Raw genomic sequence first — 16830 nt, 5'->3', positions numbered from 1 at the left:
GTTCACTAAAAGACACTTTCTGCGGCGGTGCTTGATATAAATCATACGAAACCGATACACGGCTAAAACAACGGCTGTGATTCTACAGAACGATCTCTTTCTGCCATATGCGAGTATATCCTTTCCCGGACCGTTCTTTACGGAACAATTTTTGTCCAGAACGCAGCACGGGATATTACATACATGGTGGTTGTTAATCTCACATCGTTTCTTGTTGAAATATTGGCTGGGAAACGTACTGTAGTACAATCCCCAGCGCTGCACTGCTGTGACGGTCTAGTTTCGGAATGCAAAACATAACGTAATTAAGAATCGAACGGCAGGACACCTGTGAAACACTGTTAGGATACATCAGTATATTGGCACCTTACAAAATTGTGTGATGACAAACAACGATCAATGCTAGCAGCGCAATAAATACTCACAATCTCCGTTGCCTCCCATTGTTTTCTATGGGCGCACACTGCGCTTTAGGGCCTCCCAACATGGCGGCCCGAATGCACGCCTCTCCCCCGCGAGCCCCTCTCCCATGCGCCATCCAGCCTTTATACATAGAGATCAGTGATTTCAACAATACAGTCACAACATCAACAGCGTTAGTTACGCATTTACATTCAATAAATCGTGGACGTCAAAATAGAAAATTCCATTAAATATTTTAACATTAAAGTTGTGAATTCACTATTCTTTTTACTTGACGAAGTACGTTTTCACGTGCACATCGAACAGAAACCTTCGCAAGAGATGCCGTGGATGACTGCATAAACGACGACAACGACAGTGTGACGAGCCTACGACCCGCCACCAGTGTTGCCAACATTCTAGACGAATGATCCGCCAAAGTAGCCAACCGATTCCGCCAGAATCCGCTAAATTTTGCGAAGAAGCCGCTAAAATCCGCTTAACGCTGAAAAGTGCATGAACACGTTGAGATTTATGTATATTTCACCTCTGTTTATGGTGTTCAGGAGCATGCTTCGCATCTTCATTTCTTCTTCGTTGTACCGAGGAGGTCGTACTCGAAGCAGCTCCTCGCGTGCCTTCTCAAGCCCGTATCTTGACCATGACCAGGCCCGAGCATGTCCGGCTTCATTTTATTGCGCAAATTGTCCTTTATCAAGTTCAGCTGGCTGAAGGTGCGATGAAGATCATCCTTGAAGTGCCTATAAAGCACGTTCGTCAAGATAGCTGAACATTTGGAGCGATACATCTTTTATTCCTTTGTCGGGAATTTTCGCACTGTCCGGGAAAGACTTCTTGTACAGTTCCCCCGACATGATCGGCGGTCAGCACTGAACTGTGTTCAGCAATAAAGAGCTCTGTCCCGCCTTCAGCCTCATGCGCTGGATCGACTTTCTCCGGGGCGATGCGAACTTGCTGTTGACCGGACGTGAAATGTCCCAATGCCTCTCTGTGCTTTGCACTGTCTCCATGTGCCTTCAGATCTGAGTACTTCGTACCCAGCACAGACTCACACCAGCACTACACCGAAGAACTAGAACCAGCACTATACCGTCTCGTCCAATCTGCCACCGTTCTGAACCGTTCCTTAGCACAGGGTCCCGAAGCCATTCCTTGCAAAGTTTTTGTTTGTAACTCACTTTTGGCATTTCAACAAACTAGAAGAGTGCACACTGCCATAGACGCTAGTGAAGAAGAGAAACGAAGCCACCTCGCATTGGGAACAGCAATCGGCAGACTTTGTGGGCTACTACAAGAGGGAGCAAGATGTCCAGACAAACTTTAATTCGTGTTCTAGTGCAAAATCTCGGGTTATGTGTCATCATTTCCCCTAGTCAACAATGCTGTGCTGGGTGAGAGCAGCATTTAAGGCCTTAGTAGTTAAGGCCTTAATTTCGCGCCCTAAGGACAGAGCGAAGTCGCTTCTGTCCGGCGCAAGATTACGGCCCTAACATATAAGACATTAAATGTTGTGGTCTGACCGAGGTACTGGTGGTGTGTTCTCCAAAACAGATCAAAAAGGTTCTAGCACAAAGGAAAGAGAGCGAATCGAAAGTGAGCTTCTTGCGCGCAAACAGCCGTGCAGATACCAAATTTCAAACAACAACCTTATTTTTGACCTTGGAGAGTGGGGAGTTTACCAAATTTCAGGTGACTGGTTTCGGTTCGGAAGTTAGCATACTGTAGGGAATAACTTGATTTTTCGGGCTTTTCAGCCAAAATGAGGCGAAAGTCTGAATCCGCTAGAATCCCCTAAATTGAGCCAGGACCCCGTCAGAAATTCCGCTAGCCGCTAAAAACATTTTTTTCCCGCTAGATGCAAGTCGAATCCGCCAGATCTGGCGGGAAATCCGCTAAATTGGCAACACTGCCCGCCACTGGAGCCCGCTCGCATTTCGACAATACAGTCACAACATCAACAGCTTTAGTTACGCATTTACATTCAATAAATCGTGGACGTCAAAATAGAAAATTCCATTAAATATTTTCACATTAAAGTCGTGAATTCACTATTCTTTTTACTTGACGAAGTACGTTTTCACGTGCACATCGAACAGAAATCTTCGCAAGAGATGCCGTGGATGACTGCATAAACGACGACAACGACAGTGTGACGAGCCTACGACCGGCGGAGGAAAGCATGGAGGAAAGAAAGCTAAGGAGGGAGCGCACCGTATTTCCTCGCTTGAACAAAGTGTGGCGGAAGCGCAGCATGGGGTGTGCCGGAAGTGACGTTGCTTTTCACGAAGTACCAATGGAAGTTTGAGGGGCGCATGCACCCAGAGGCGACGCCATGTCTGTTTGTCAAACAATAGTCGGAGTGCGTAGCAGACGAACAGTGCATATATTTCAGTGATTTCACAGATTTTGTTTGTGTCAGCTTCAAACTGCGGCCCGTAACAGCGTTGTGTGCATTTTTCCTGAGGTAGTCAGTGTGACAGTCCGCTTCTTGGTTACCTTTCGAGTTGTGCATTTAGTTTAGTTCGGTAATAGAACAACACTGCATTTCACCAAATATTTGGCTCTGTTTAATTGCCTGCTCTGTCAAAGACTGATGGTTTCTTTGAAATTATGAACGTCATATAAAATGTTGTGGTGAGATACCGACTCCAAAGAACGTCCCTTCGAGGCGGGAGATGTGATACAATATACGATACAATATTTGGCTCTCACGTTCGCACACCTCGGCGAAGACAAAAGTTTAGTGAGTAAATAGATTTGGCACACGAAACAAAGAGAGTAAGGAGTAAAAGGGACACATTCACTGGTGACTTGACTCACACAGCCTTGGCTTGCAGGAATAACACGCTACTATGGTGGTACAGTCACTGTCCCTTAAATTGAGTCAATTTTGTGAACATCTGGCGTACCCTAGAGACGTGCAGGTTTCGTGACACCTCCTTGCTTGCGTGATGTAGTCTTACGTTTATATATCTTTGCGCAATTGCTGTGATCAGGTGAACAAGGTGGTTGTCCATTGGTGACATCTCGAACATGTGCTCATGGACAGATGGAAAGAGCTCCTTGTCCTTGAGGTCCTGAACTACTTCACTGATCATAACTTGCACAATATTTTTCTTTGCTAGCTCATTGCGGGCCATGACAATACGAAGAGCCTGCTCGCATTTTCTTGTGATCCTGAGTACGCCCTCAGATGGGTACAGCAGCCCTCCTCTGCTTTTGCGACGAATCAGTGAATATGCTGGCAGCTCAGTGGATGTTGCAGTGAGAACGTCGGAACAGGTGCTACACAGCAATGATCGTTGTAAGTGGCGTACAACAAATCCTGCGATGTATGTGACGGCTCGTCCTGCAATATCAGTTATCCTGCCTGGGTCAGGGCAGTAATCATGATCAAGTTCACTGGCTCCCGATGCTTCTTCAGAATTGGATAGCAGTTGTCTTCGCGGTGCGGTAATGTTGATCACTTCCTCAGGTGAGGGCGTCGTTGCACTTGTGACACTCAGGATGGATACAGATTCTAGTGGTAAACAGCTCCCTGTCGTCACATCTCTTATTTCATTCTGAATTATCATCCGCTTAAATGCAGCGCAGAACTGCCGTGCATTTGGATTGTCATTTTGCCTTCCATATGACCTAATTGCACCGAAGAACAACTCCAAATGGTCCTGGCATATCTTGTGTGCTGGTATGTATTTCAGCATGTTCTTCCTAATTACTGTTTCTTCATATAAATCCAGCAGACTTTTCATGGAGATCTTGAATCCTAAAAATCCAGTTTTTCGGTTTGTGTTGAGCAGCATTGGGCCATTTCTGTACTCCCTCAGCTTCGATAAGTACTGGTCAACTATGTTAAATAGGCCTCTTACTCTGTTGATGTTGTCGCTGGTTACGGGCTTCTTCCAATGCTTCTGATGAATGCTTCGGGAATTGAGCACATCGAATATGTCATTGATGTGCCGCAGGAATTGCTCCGTTGCTTCCGATCCCACAAAACCTTCCACATGGCTGGTGCGGCACTCGGCCAAAGCGTCTGCTACTGAGGCACTCATGACCTGTGCTGCCAAGCTCACTTTCATGGGTTGTTTGTGCCAATTAATGTGGGCTGCTCGCAAACGATTTGCTAGGTGGAGGCCTTGGTCCCTTTGTATTTGGTGCAACTTGTCTATGAAGTGCCATGCTATCATCTTGCCATTTGGATCTATGAAGGCCTTCTTATCACACAGTGTATTTCTAACCAGCTTGAGCATATGACAAGGGTCCATGAATGCTGCAATTGGCTGGTTGGTGCATGGATGAGGAAATGTTGTCTTTAGTCTCTCTGTATTACTGAAATCACAACCAAGGCTCCGGAACATGGCAAAGTTTGCAGGTGCACCATCACAGGTAAGCGAAACAATGGTTGCCCCACTATCGTGTGCCTGAACGAGAGCTTGGGAGACTAGACTGGAGCGTTGTTCACCATCAAGGCCGTCAACAAGAAAGTAGCCGACTGGCAACTTCCATCGTCCATTTATTGCTACAACCATAATTACGAATGCTGCTTTAGCCAGTGGCAAACAATCTCCTTCTGTGCCTGTACCCATGTCCACGTACCCTTGGAATTTCTTCCCATCCCACTCGAGCTGCTGACGAATGGACATCTCATCAACCATCTTGCTGCACGTGGTGGCAATTCCATGTTCTGTATTAGCTTGTACTTTCATTTTGAGTGCTGCTAATGCTTCCTTTGAAAAGCCTGGTTTCCCATCTACAGTCTGGTACCACTTTGCAAGTGTCTTAGGATGTGGCAGACAAGTGTCAAAGACACTCCGGACATAGTTGTATGCTCGTGGGGAGTAAAAGTGAAGTGTCAGTGCGAATGCTCTGAGCTCAGGAGAATACTGTTTTGGCAAAGGTTTTCCTTTAGATTTTGCAATTTGTCTCTTCAAAAGTTGCTGATTGGCTGCTCCCAAGTTTTCCAGAATGGTGGCACTTTCTTCAAGCAATATGTTTTGTCTCTTCAAGTCTCTGATTACATCTTTCAGTAGAGCGTTACGCTTCTTAAGTCTACGTTGAGCCTGCTGTAGTCTCTTTATCTGTTTTCTGCTCTTTGTTTGCTGTTGTGTGTACCACTTCACTCTGGCTCTAAGAAACGCCTTCTCTGGGGTGTCGACATGGGGGATAGCCTAGGATAACAACATAGAGAACTTTGTTCGTTGGAATTTGGATTCATATTCCTTTAATGTACCCTGCAGTAACTACAGAGTAGTGGCACCTAGAATACAGTAGAAACAAGTTTCAGAGTACATCAAGCTTTTCCCTTTGCTCTTCCAACAGCTATTGGTCAAATCCAGTCGCACGACCACTCCCTGGAGCGTAAACAGGGAAGGCAAGAAAAGAAGTTCATGTAACTCAGTATGGCCAATAGTCGTCCAAGTGACACAATGCAGATGTTCACAACAAGACCTGATAAGACTGGCCTCATCACACATAGGAAGTAAAATATCAAATAGTGCATCATCACGCAGCAAAGGCGAGACAAGCTAATATGTTATCAGTACTCTGGAACCTGCTTCTCTGGGAGTTACTGGAACCCATTAAGTAGATGCACAGCTACCACTTGTTCCACTTATAGAGGGTGTTTCATTTAAGGTACACCCCACCTTTAAGAAATGATGGTGCACCTCATCAGTACGGGACCACTTACGTGATGTTGCACGTAACCTGAACTGATTCTATGTATTTTTTGTTTTGCAATTCACGAAACTCATTTTGTAACTTTCATTATAATGATTATAGTGGAAGTATCGATGCTGATGTATTTGATGGTGACACGAGACAGTGAATACCTATGGAGGCACCTTGCTGCCATTTACAAGTCGTGTTTCTCCTGGGTCCCAAGAAATGCACGTGGACTTCTGAAAGTACCACGTAAACTGGCTCCGCCACGTGATAAGTGAAATTACTTACTCAATACAATTGTGAAGATGAATGTTAGGTTCACTGTCTCTGTCTTATGCTTCTCCAGAAATATCGGCAGGTAAAAGGCACAGTAAAGTGCCTGCCCAGAGCAAAATACAGTGATGCACTCGTGGTTGCAGGATACTATGCTATTTCTGAGCGTAGAAAAAGTGTCACAGGCTTCCTCATGCTACTGTAAAACCTTCATTTTCGCACCCCAATTGTTCGCAAATGGGCCACAACAGGTAATTTTGCGGACTCCAGATTTCACACATTTAGTATTTTTCTGAATGTATGATATGTTCGCGAACTTTGCAAAAATTTTGGTTGCGTGCAAATAAAGGGTTTTACAGTTACTTGCATGAGTTTCCAAAGGAGCAGAAACACAGAATCTTCCAGTAAATTCATTTATTGATTCCATATTCATACATGCACAGAACAGTCATCAAGAGGACTATAGTTAGTGTAGAAAAGAATCAACCATGCAAATCACAACAATGTTGGCATGCTATGAACACACTCAGCACAATTAACAGTTGCTGGCTAAGTGTGTTACCTTCATGCAATACATTTTGGCCAGAAGTATTCAGGATATATTATTTGAAATTCAGTGCAAACATCAAGTTTTATACTTGCATGCTTAAATTTATGAATCTCGGGATAAACGATTACACCCACTACTAAGGTCAGGGATAAAAAGCTGGGCTTATTATTGTTGCGAATCGAATTCGCAACAATAACAACAAGCTAGAGATAACTGTCTCTATAGTTAGTAGTCTCTATAGTACTGTGTCTATAGTTTCATGCTGATTGCTTGGTTTGGTGAAACAAGGCTGAAATTATAATCTGTATATGACGACTAGAACAGGGTATAGAAATAGAGATTTCAGTTTTACCCCAAAACCTCAGGCCATAATTAACTTAATACCATGACAGCTTATGTGGTCTGATGCCGCAAGTCTTACCAATCGGGACTGGGAACTTGTCCTAGGCTGCACAGGTTCAGCAGCTTCTTGAATAGTCCACTGAAACTGGAGCAAATATAAGGGAAATCATTAGTCTAGTAGATATTGAAACATTAACAAGGTTTATCCTGTTGTAAAAAAAAAAGAAAAAACTTGCATGACTGTAATCACTGAAAAAAGCATTACTATGCTCTAATAATAACTGTACCATACCATGAGCAAGCAAACCTAACATACATCCATATCTTGGTCTGTGGGAGGGCTATACGGTTCCTGCGGTGACTGAAACCCTGTGCTTTCCTGTAATGTGACACACATCCAATGAAGTAAGTATGTATTGCCACTGATGTGAAATGCCACACTACAAAATGCTAAGGAGGGTGGCAGAGCAGAAGCATATAGCACAGAGTATGCAAACATAACGTACGTCTGTGTCTTGGTCTGTGGGAGGGCTATATGGTTCACCTGGCGATTGGAACCCTGTGCTGCCCTGCAATGTAACACACGTCCATGATAACTAAGTAGGTACCGTCACTGATGTTGAGTTCCACATTATAGAACACTACAAAGGGTGCTATGAGCAGCACACCACGGGGTATTCAATTCACAAACAAAATAGTGTGTAGCAGAACAAAAATTAATGAGAGAAGAACGCTGTGGAAAAGTAGCCCAGTACCATGTCATCCGTGCTCACAAGTGGGTCCCAGAGGAGGCCAGGAGTCCCCTACAAATACAATATTGTCTTCCCTCAATAAACATTTATATGTTCTGAAATAAGCTATTTGGGAAGAGATATTCAGCAACTTTACATACAAGTACTATGAACACATGTTGCTACGTAATTGCTTGTGTGACACAATAGCAATTTACAGCAGCCTAATTCTTAGTGTACACTTGCCTGGTCATCAGTGGGCCCAACATGTGCAAAAGGAGGTGCCATGCATTGCACGTCGCTGGGCAGACCAGCTGCTGCCGACTGAAAATTGAAAATTGCACATGGAGTATTGCTGGTTTTGTTCCTTTGCACCCACACGTCCATGCTCCAAGCATTACCGTTTCCCCAGCATCTGTTGGTAGCTCAGTTCCAATCATGGCAGGTTCCAAGAGGAGATCACCAGGCCCCTGTAAATGCTCCTGGTAACTCTCAGCATGTGACGTGATAACAATTTCAGCTACCCCAGTATAGTTACCTGAATGTCGCTCTGCTCCACATGCACAGCCAGATGACGCATGTAACTCGGTAGGGAAGCTGCTGACGACTGAAAATTGAAAATCACGCTCAGGGACTTACTGATATCAAAACAAAAGTAATGAAAAGCACATTTCCACAACTTCATCTGAACCTTGCAGACAGTTAACATTGTTGTATACCTAGAGAGTATGTGTACCAGTGGTATAACCACAACCAGATGTTGGGGGTGCACTTAACTCAGCCCGTCTACATCTGCTAGGCTAACCCATGCAAATCGTGGAAGTTTAATGAGAAAGTGCATAGCATACATATTGGTGGGGGAAGGGCAGGTAAAGGGGTCTGCCCCTTACTTCGATGGTGGCTGCACAACTGGTGTGTACGTATTAGAACCTCCTGCCATTATTCGTTCCTTGTACCCACATATGTCCAGGGGCGAATTTAAGAGTCCGTCATGGGGGGGGGGGGGGGGGGTCTTAGAGAGATTTTGTGCTTTGTGGCACAGTATCATCCAGCAGTTTTTATACAGGGAACACAGCCGTATTGGGGGGGTGGGGAGGAGGCAGTACCCTCCCTAAATCCACGCTTGCATATGTCCCAAGCATTACCACTTTTTCGACGCTTGTTGATGGCTCAGTTCCCACCACTGCATATTCCCAGAGGGGTTCAGTAGGTTCCTGCAAATGTAAAATTATGTTCCTATGTATTAGCATTTGTTCAAAGAAAACTAAAGATAAATGGTAAGACAAAGGGTGGAGGTGCTCTGGGTAGTTTTTGGCAAGTGACACAGTGATAATTTACAGTTGCCACATTCTGATTACCTGAATGCTGCTGTGCTCCACGTGCACAGGCAGAACTGCTTGATGGGGAACGGGGCTGGGAGGAGAAGCTGTTGTTGACTGAAAGTAAAAAATTCGACCAGGAGTAATATTGACACCATTGAAAGTAATCAGAGGTATACTTTGGGTGCCCGATTTGAGCCTTGCAGATAATCAGAAGCATCTTGTAGTCAAAAATGTTTTTTCGTTAGGAGACACTATAATCTCCCATTACCCGCGTGCATATTACATGGTGCGTGCTCTTATTTGAAAAGCAACACCGCACGAAGAGGGTTGTAAACGAAAATCAAATAGCACCTTGTAACAACTACTGCAAACATGGCATGTGGTTTTCTTCATTGTTCTGTTTGTGAAGCGCTTTGTTTTCCAATAAAGGCTGACACCATGTATTGCTATTGAAAGTGTTACCAATTCTTCACGACCTACTTACGGCTCATTCATGACCACATCTACAAAACAGGAAAGCCATATGTTGCACACAGCTTGATTGATAATACCCATATGGTTATTTCCGTGTCTTGCTGCGTTCCTACCTGACCGATGTCCACAGTTTCAGAACCAGACGCTGAGCATGCAGCAGAGCTCTATGCTGATGCCGGATACGGCGATGCTGAGTGGCTGCGTGACGGTGTGCCGGGCTGAAAGTATAGCGTCGTTAGATGTGAACTTCATGCATTGTTAACACGAAACTCTTGTCCTTACTTCTGACTGATAGGCGACAGTCGGAACGGCATCGTCTCGCAAACGAACAGAGCTCAACGAGGTTCGGTCAATATGCTCTTCTCGAAAGTGCAAAGAACATATGGAGCTGTACTTTGACGGCTCACGGTCGGGAGGGTAGCCTAAGGCGTGAAGCCAGGCGGCACGACGCTGCTGATTTTTCGGGATCCTACACGAGAAACGATGAGGTTACTTAAAGGCCCGCATTTTCTGCGGTTTCAAGCAAATGTCACTCACCTGTGAAAAGTGACACCTTCCAGTCTTCGACCTGAGTGATTCTTGCAGCCGGGTACGAAACAGCTCGGCATGCTGGCGAGACTGCATGCACTTTCGGTTCGCTGCTTCAACCGGACACTCAAAACGAGACAACGGAGACGGCCGTGTTGCAACGCAAGCGATTGAAGAGCGGCCGGCGCGGCGCAAATGTTTACAATATCACATGTACGCGGGCGAGGAGACGGAGAGGTGAGAGAGGAGGCTTGCTTGACCAACGAACATGGCTGCCGGGGAACCCCCTCCCCGTCCTCCGCCGTCCCGTTCGGCGAGACACACTCCCTCCTTAGGTTTCTTTCCTCCATGGACCCGCCACTGGAGCCCGCTCGCATTTCAACAATACAGTCACAACATCAACAGCGTTAGTTACGCATTTACATTCAATAAATCGTGGACGTCAAAATAGAAAATTCCATTAAGTATTTTAACATTAAAGTCGTGAATTAACTATTCTTTTTACTTGACGAAGTACGTTTTCACGTGCACATCGAACAGAAATCTTCGCAAGAGATGCCGTGGATGACTGCATAAACGACGACAACGACAGTGTGACGAGCCTACGACCCGCCACTGGAGCCCGCTCGCATTTCAACAATACAGTCACAACATCAACAGCGTTAGTTACGCATTTACATTCAATAAATCGTGGACGTCAAAATAGAAAATTCCATTAAGTATTTTAACATTAAAGTCGTGAATTAACTATTCTTTTTACTTGACGAAGTACGTTTTCACGTGCACATCGAACAGAAATCTTCGCAAGAGATGCCGTGGATGACTGCATAAACGACGACAACGACAGTGTGACGAGCCTACGACCCGCCACTGGAGCCCGCTCGCATTTCAACAATACAGTCACAACATCAACAGCGTTAGTTACACATTTACATTCCATAAATCGTGGACGTCAAAATAGAAAATTCCATTAAATATTTTAACATTAAAGTCGTGAATTAACTATTCTTTTTACTTGACGAAGTACGTTTTCACGTGCACATCGAACAGAAATCTTCGCAAGAGATGCCGTGGATGACTGCATAGACGACGACAACGGCAGTGTGACGAGCCTACGACCCGCCAGTGGAGCCCGCTCGCATTTCAACAATACAGTCACAACATGAACAGCTTTAGTTACGCATTTACATTCAATAAATCGTGGACGTCAAAATAGAAAATTCCATTAAATATTTTAACATTAAAGTCGTGAATTCACTATTCTTTTTACTTGACGAAGTACGTTTTCACGTGCACATCGAACAGAAATCTTCGCAAGAGATGCCGTGGATGACTGCATAAACGACGACAACGACAGTGTGACGAGCCTACGACCCGCCACTGGAGCCCGCTCGCATTTCAACAATACAGTCACAACATCAACAGCGTTAGTTACGCATTTACATTCCATAAATCGTGGACGTCAAAATAGAAAATTCCATTAAATATTTTAACATTAAAGTCGTGAATTCACTATTCTTTATACTTGACGAAGTACGTTTTCACGTGCACATCGAACAGAAATCTTCGCAAGAGATGCCGTGGATGACTGCATAAACGACGACAACGACAGTGTGACGAGCCTACGACCCGCCACTGGAGCCCGCTCGCATTTCAACAATACAGTCACAACATCAACAGCGTTAGTTACGCATTTACATTCAATAAATCGTGGACGTCAAAATAGAAGATTCCATTAAATATTTTAACATTAAAGTCGTGAATTCACTATTCTTTTTACTTGACGAAGTACGTTTTCACGTGCACATCGAACAGAAATCTTCGCAAGAGATGCCGTGGATGACTGCATAAACGACGACAACGACAGTGTGACGAGCCTACGACCCGCCACTGGAGCCCGCTCGCATTTCAACAATACAGTCACAACATCAACAGCGTTAGTTACGCATTTACATTCCATAAATCGTGGACGTCAAAATAGAAAATTCCATTAAATATTTTAACATTAAAGTCGTGAATTCACTATTCTTTATACTTGACGAAGTACGTTTTCACGTGCACATCGAACAGAAATCTTCGCAAGAGATGCCGTGGATGACTGCATAAACGACGACAACGACAGTGTGACGAGCCTACGACCCGCCACTGGAGCCCGCTCGCATTTCAACAATACAGTCACAACATCAACAGCGTTAGTTACGCATTTACATTCCATAAATCGTGGACGTCAAAATAGAAAATTCCATTAAATATTTTAACATTAAAGTCGTGAATTCACTATTCTTTATACTTGACGAAGTACGTTTTCACGTGCACATCGAACAGAAATCTTCGCAAGAGATGCCGTGGATGACTGCATAAACGACGACAACGACAGTGTGACGAGCCTACGACCCGCCACTGGAGCCCGCTCGCATTTCAACAATACAGTCACAACATCAACAGCGTTAGTTACGCATTTACATTCAATAAATCGTGGACGTCAAAATAGAAAATTCCATTAAATATTTTAACATTAAAGTCGTGAATTCACTATTCTTTTTACTTGACGAAGTACGTTTTCACGTGCACATCGAACAGAAATCTTCGCAAGAGATGCCGTGGATGACTGCATAAACGACGACAACGACAGTGTGACGAGCCTACGACCCGCCACTGGAGCCCGCTCGCATTTCAACAATACAGTCACAACATCAACAGCGTTAGTTACGCATTTACATTCAATAAATCGTGGACGTCAAAATAGAAGATTCCATTAAATATTTTAACATTAAAGTCGTGAATTCACTATTCTTTTTACTTGACGAAGTACGTTTTCACGTGCACATCGAACAGAAATCTTCGCAAGAGATGCCGTGGATGACTGCATAAACGACGACAACGACAGTGTGACGAGCCTACGACCCGCCACTGGAGCCCGCTCGCATTTCAACAATACAGTCACAACATCAACAGCGTTAGTTACGCATTTACATTCCATAAATCGTGGACGTCAAAATAGAAAATTCCATTAAATATTTTAACATTAAAGTCGTGAATTCACTATTCTTTATACTTGACGAAGTACGTTTTCACGTGCACATCGAACAGAAATCTTCGCAAGAGATGCCGTGGATGACTGCATAAACGACGACAACGACAGTGTGACGAGCCTACGACCCGCCACTGGAGCCCGCTCGCATTTCAACAATACAGTCACAACATCAACAGCGTTAGTTACGCATTTACATTCCATAAATCGTGGACGTCAAAATAGAAAATTCCATTAAATATTTTAACATTAAAGTCGTGAATTCACTATTCTTTATACTTGACGAAGTACGTTTTCACGTGCACATCGAACAGAAATCTTCGCAAGAGATGCCGTGGATGACTGCATAAACGACGACAACGACAGTGTGACGAGCCTACGACCCGCCACTGGAGCCCGCTCGCATTTCAACAATACAGTCACAACATCAACAGCGTTAGTTACGCATTTACATTCAATAAATCGTGGACGTCAAAATAGAAAATTCCATTAAGTATTTTAACATTAAAGTCGTGAATTAACTATTCTTTTTACTTGACGAAGTACGTTTTCACGTGCACATCGAACAGAAATCTTCGCAAGAGATGCCGTGGATGACTGCATAAACGACGACAACGACAGTGTGACGAGCCTACGACCCGCCACTGGAGCCCGCTCGCATTTCAACAATACAGTCACAACATCAACAGCGTTAGTTACACATTTACATTCCATAAATCGTGGACGTCAAAATAGAAAATTCCATTAAATATTTTAACATTAAAGTCGTGAATTAACTATTCTTTTTACTTGACGAAGTACGTTTTCACGTGCACATCGAACAGAAATCTTCGCAAGAGATGCCGTGGATGACTGCATAGACGACGACAACGGCAGTGTGACGAGCCTACGACCCGCCAGTGGAGCCCGCTCGCATTTCAACAATACAGTCACAACATGAACAGCTTTAGTTACGCATTTACATTCAATAAATCGTGGACGTCAAAATAGAAAATTCCATTAAATATTTTAACATTAAAGTCGTGAATTCACTATTCTTTTTACTTGACGAAGTACGTTTTCACGTGCACATCGAACAGAAATCTTCGCAAGAGATGCCGTGGATGACTGCATAAACGACGACAACGACAGTGTGACGAGCCTACGACCCGCCACTGGAGCCCGCTCGCATTTCAACAATACAGTCACAACATCAACAGCGTTAGTTACGCATTTACATTCCATAAATCGTGGACGTCAAAATAGAAAATTCCATTAAATATTTTAACATTAAAGTCGTGAATTCACTATTCTTTATACTTGACGAAGTACGTTTTCACGTGCACATCGAACAGAAATCTTCGCAAGAGATGCCGTGGATGACTGCATAAACGACGACAACGACAGTGTGACGAGCCTACGACCCGCCACTGGAGCCCGCTCGCATTTCAACAATACAGTCACAACATCAACAGCGTTAGTTACGCATTTACATTCAATAAATCGTGGACGTCAAAATAGAAGATTCCATTAAATATTTTAACATTAAAGTCGTGAATTCACTATTCTTTTTACTTGACGAAGTACGTTTTCACGTGCACATCGAACAGAAATCTTCGCAAGAGATGCCGTGGATGACTGCATAAACGACGACAACGACAGTGTGACGAGCCTACGACCCGCCACTGGAGCCCGCTCGCATTTCAACAATACAGTCACAACATCAACAGCGTTAGTTACGCATTTACATTCCATAAATCGTGGACGTCAAAATAGAAAATTCCATTAAATATTTTAACATTAAAGTCGTGAATTCACTATTCTTTATACTTGACGAAGTACGTTTTCACGTGCACATCGAACAGAAATCTTCGCAAGAGATGCCGTGGATGACTGCATAAACGACGACAACGACAGTGTGACGAGCCTACGACCCGCCACTGGAGCCCGCTCGCATTTCAACAATACAGTCACAACATCAACAGCGTTAGTTACGCATTTACATTCCATAAATCGTGGACGTCAAAATAGAAAATTCCATTAAATATTTTAACATTAAAGTCGTGAATTCACTATTCTTTATACTTGACGAAGTACGTTTTCACGTGCACATCGAACAGAAATCTTCGCAAGAGATGCCGTGGATGACTGCATAAACGACGACAACGACAGTGTGACGAGCCTACGACCCGCCACTGGAGCCCGCTCGCATTTCAACAATACAGTCACAACATCAACAGCGTTAGTTACGCATTTACATTCAATAAATCGTGGACGTCAAAATAGAAAATACCATTAAATATTTTAACATTAAAGTCGTGAATTCACTATTCTTTTTACTTGACGAAGTACGTTTTCACGTGCACATCGAACAGAAATCTTCGCAAGAGATGCCGTGGATGACTGCATAAACGACGACAACGACAGTGTGACGAGCCTACGACCCGCCACTGGAGCCCGCTCGCATTTCAACAATACAGTCACAACATCAACAGCGTTAGTTACGCATTTACATTCCATAAATCGTGGACGTCAAAATAGAAAATTCCATTAAATATTTTAACATTAAAGTCGTGAATTCATTATTCTTTATACTTGACGAAGTACGTTTTCACGTGCACATCGAACAGAAATCTTCGCAAGAGATGCCGTGGATGACTGCATAAACGACGACAACGACAGTGTGACGAGCCTACGACCCGCCACTGGAGCCCGTACGTACAACACTGCGGCGTACCCTTCTTTTCTTTCAACTGAGCAAAAATCTGCCCTCCGTCTTTTTTCTTTTTTCATTCAAAGTCAAATCCTCTGAGCCGCACGAAAGACCTGTTAGTAGTAGCTGATCCATTTCCGTGTCCAGCATCTAGGATTAGTGGTATCGCGCACGGATTCAGGAAATTTGCTCACCGGACATTTGTGCGAACGCTCAAAGCGGACCAATGCTCACCAAGTTTTATATGTGCCTATTTCTTTTTTTTTTTTCGTAAGTTACCGTAGGTGTCGTGTTTGGTGGGTGGTGGCACAGTATAATAGAGTGGTAGTTTCTCACAGGAGAACATACCTTGTTGTGGCTTGAGGAGGAGGAGGGTTGACTGGTGGGACCCTGGAAACATCAAATTGCAGCAAATGTGCGGTCTCTGCTCTTGATTGGTGAGCAAATGTTCGGTGAGGAATTGTCCGCCCCCCATCGCACACACCTTCATTTGCAAATGTAAAGGGTCCTTGTTTCAGACGACGTAAGGTTGTTGTCGGACGAGCGCATTCATTTCTTGCAGACGTCACCATCGAGGCGGGGCGTGTAAGTAACGCCCACTTGCCGACAGTCCCGTTCCGCCTAATGAGATTGCACGGCAGTCCCATTTCGCCTAACGCCTGTCACCCCTCCTGCCTCTCTAATCCGATAATCCGGATTAGGCGAAGTGGGAATAGGCGAAATGGGATGTAACCCCTTTTTATGAGCCAATTTGAACATAGAAAACTAGGATCATTTGATATACGTCCCCTAGCATACTA

The 16830-nt window shown here is 44.1% G+C and overlaps 1 long non-coding RNA gene across 1 annotated transcript; it reads right to left on the bottom strand.

Annotated features, from left to right (window-relative positions):
• Positions 1–7296: 7296 nt before the first annotated feature.
• LOC135377011 (uncharacterized) lies at positions 7297–8039 on the bottom strand. Its single transcript, XR_010417975.1, has 4 exons — positions 8008–8039; positions 7759–7821; positions 7569–7631; positions 7297–7397 (listed from the first exon to the last, which is right to left on the bottom strand). It is a non-coding gene; the product is annotated as an uncharacterized LOC135377011 (long non-coding RNA).
• Positions 8040–16830: the final 8791 nt, after the last annotated feature.

Source organism: Ornithodoros turicata, unplaced genomic scaffold, assembly GCF_037126465.1.
Source record: "Ornithodoros turicata isolate Travis unplaced genomic scaffold, ASM3712646v1 ctg00001439.1, whole genome shotgun sequence".
NCBI lineage: Eukaryota > Metazoa > Arthropoda > Arachnida > Ixodida > Argasidae > Ornithodoros > Ornithodoros turicata.
This window is presented reverse-complemented; position numbering and strand designations above follow the sequence as displayed.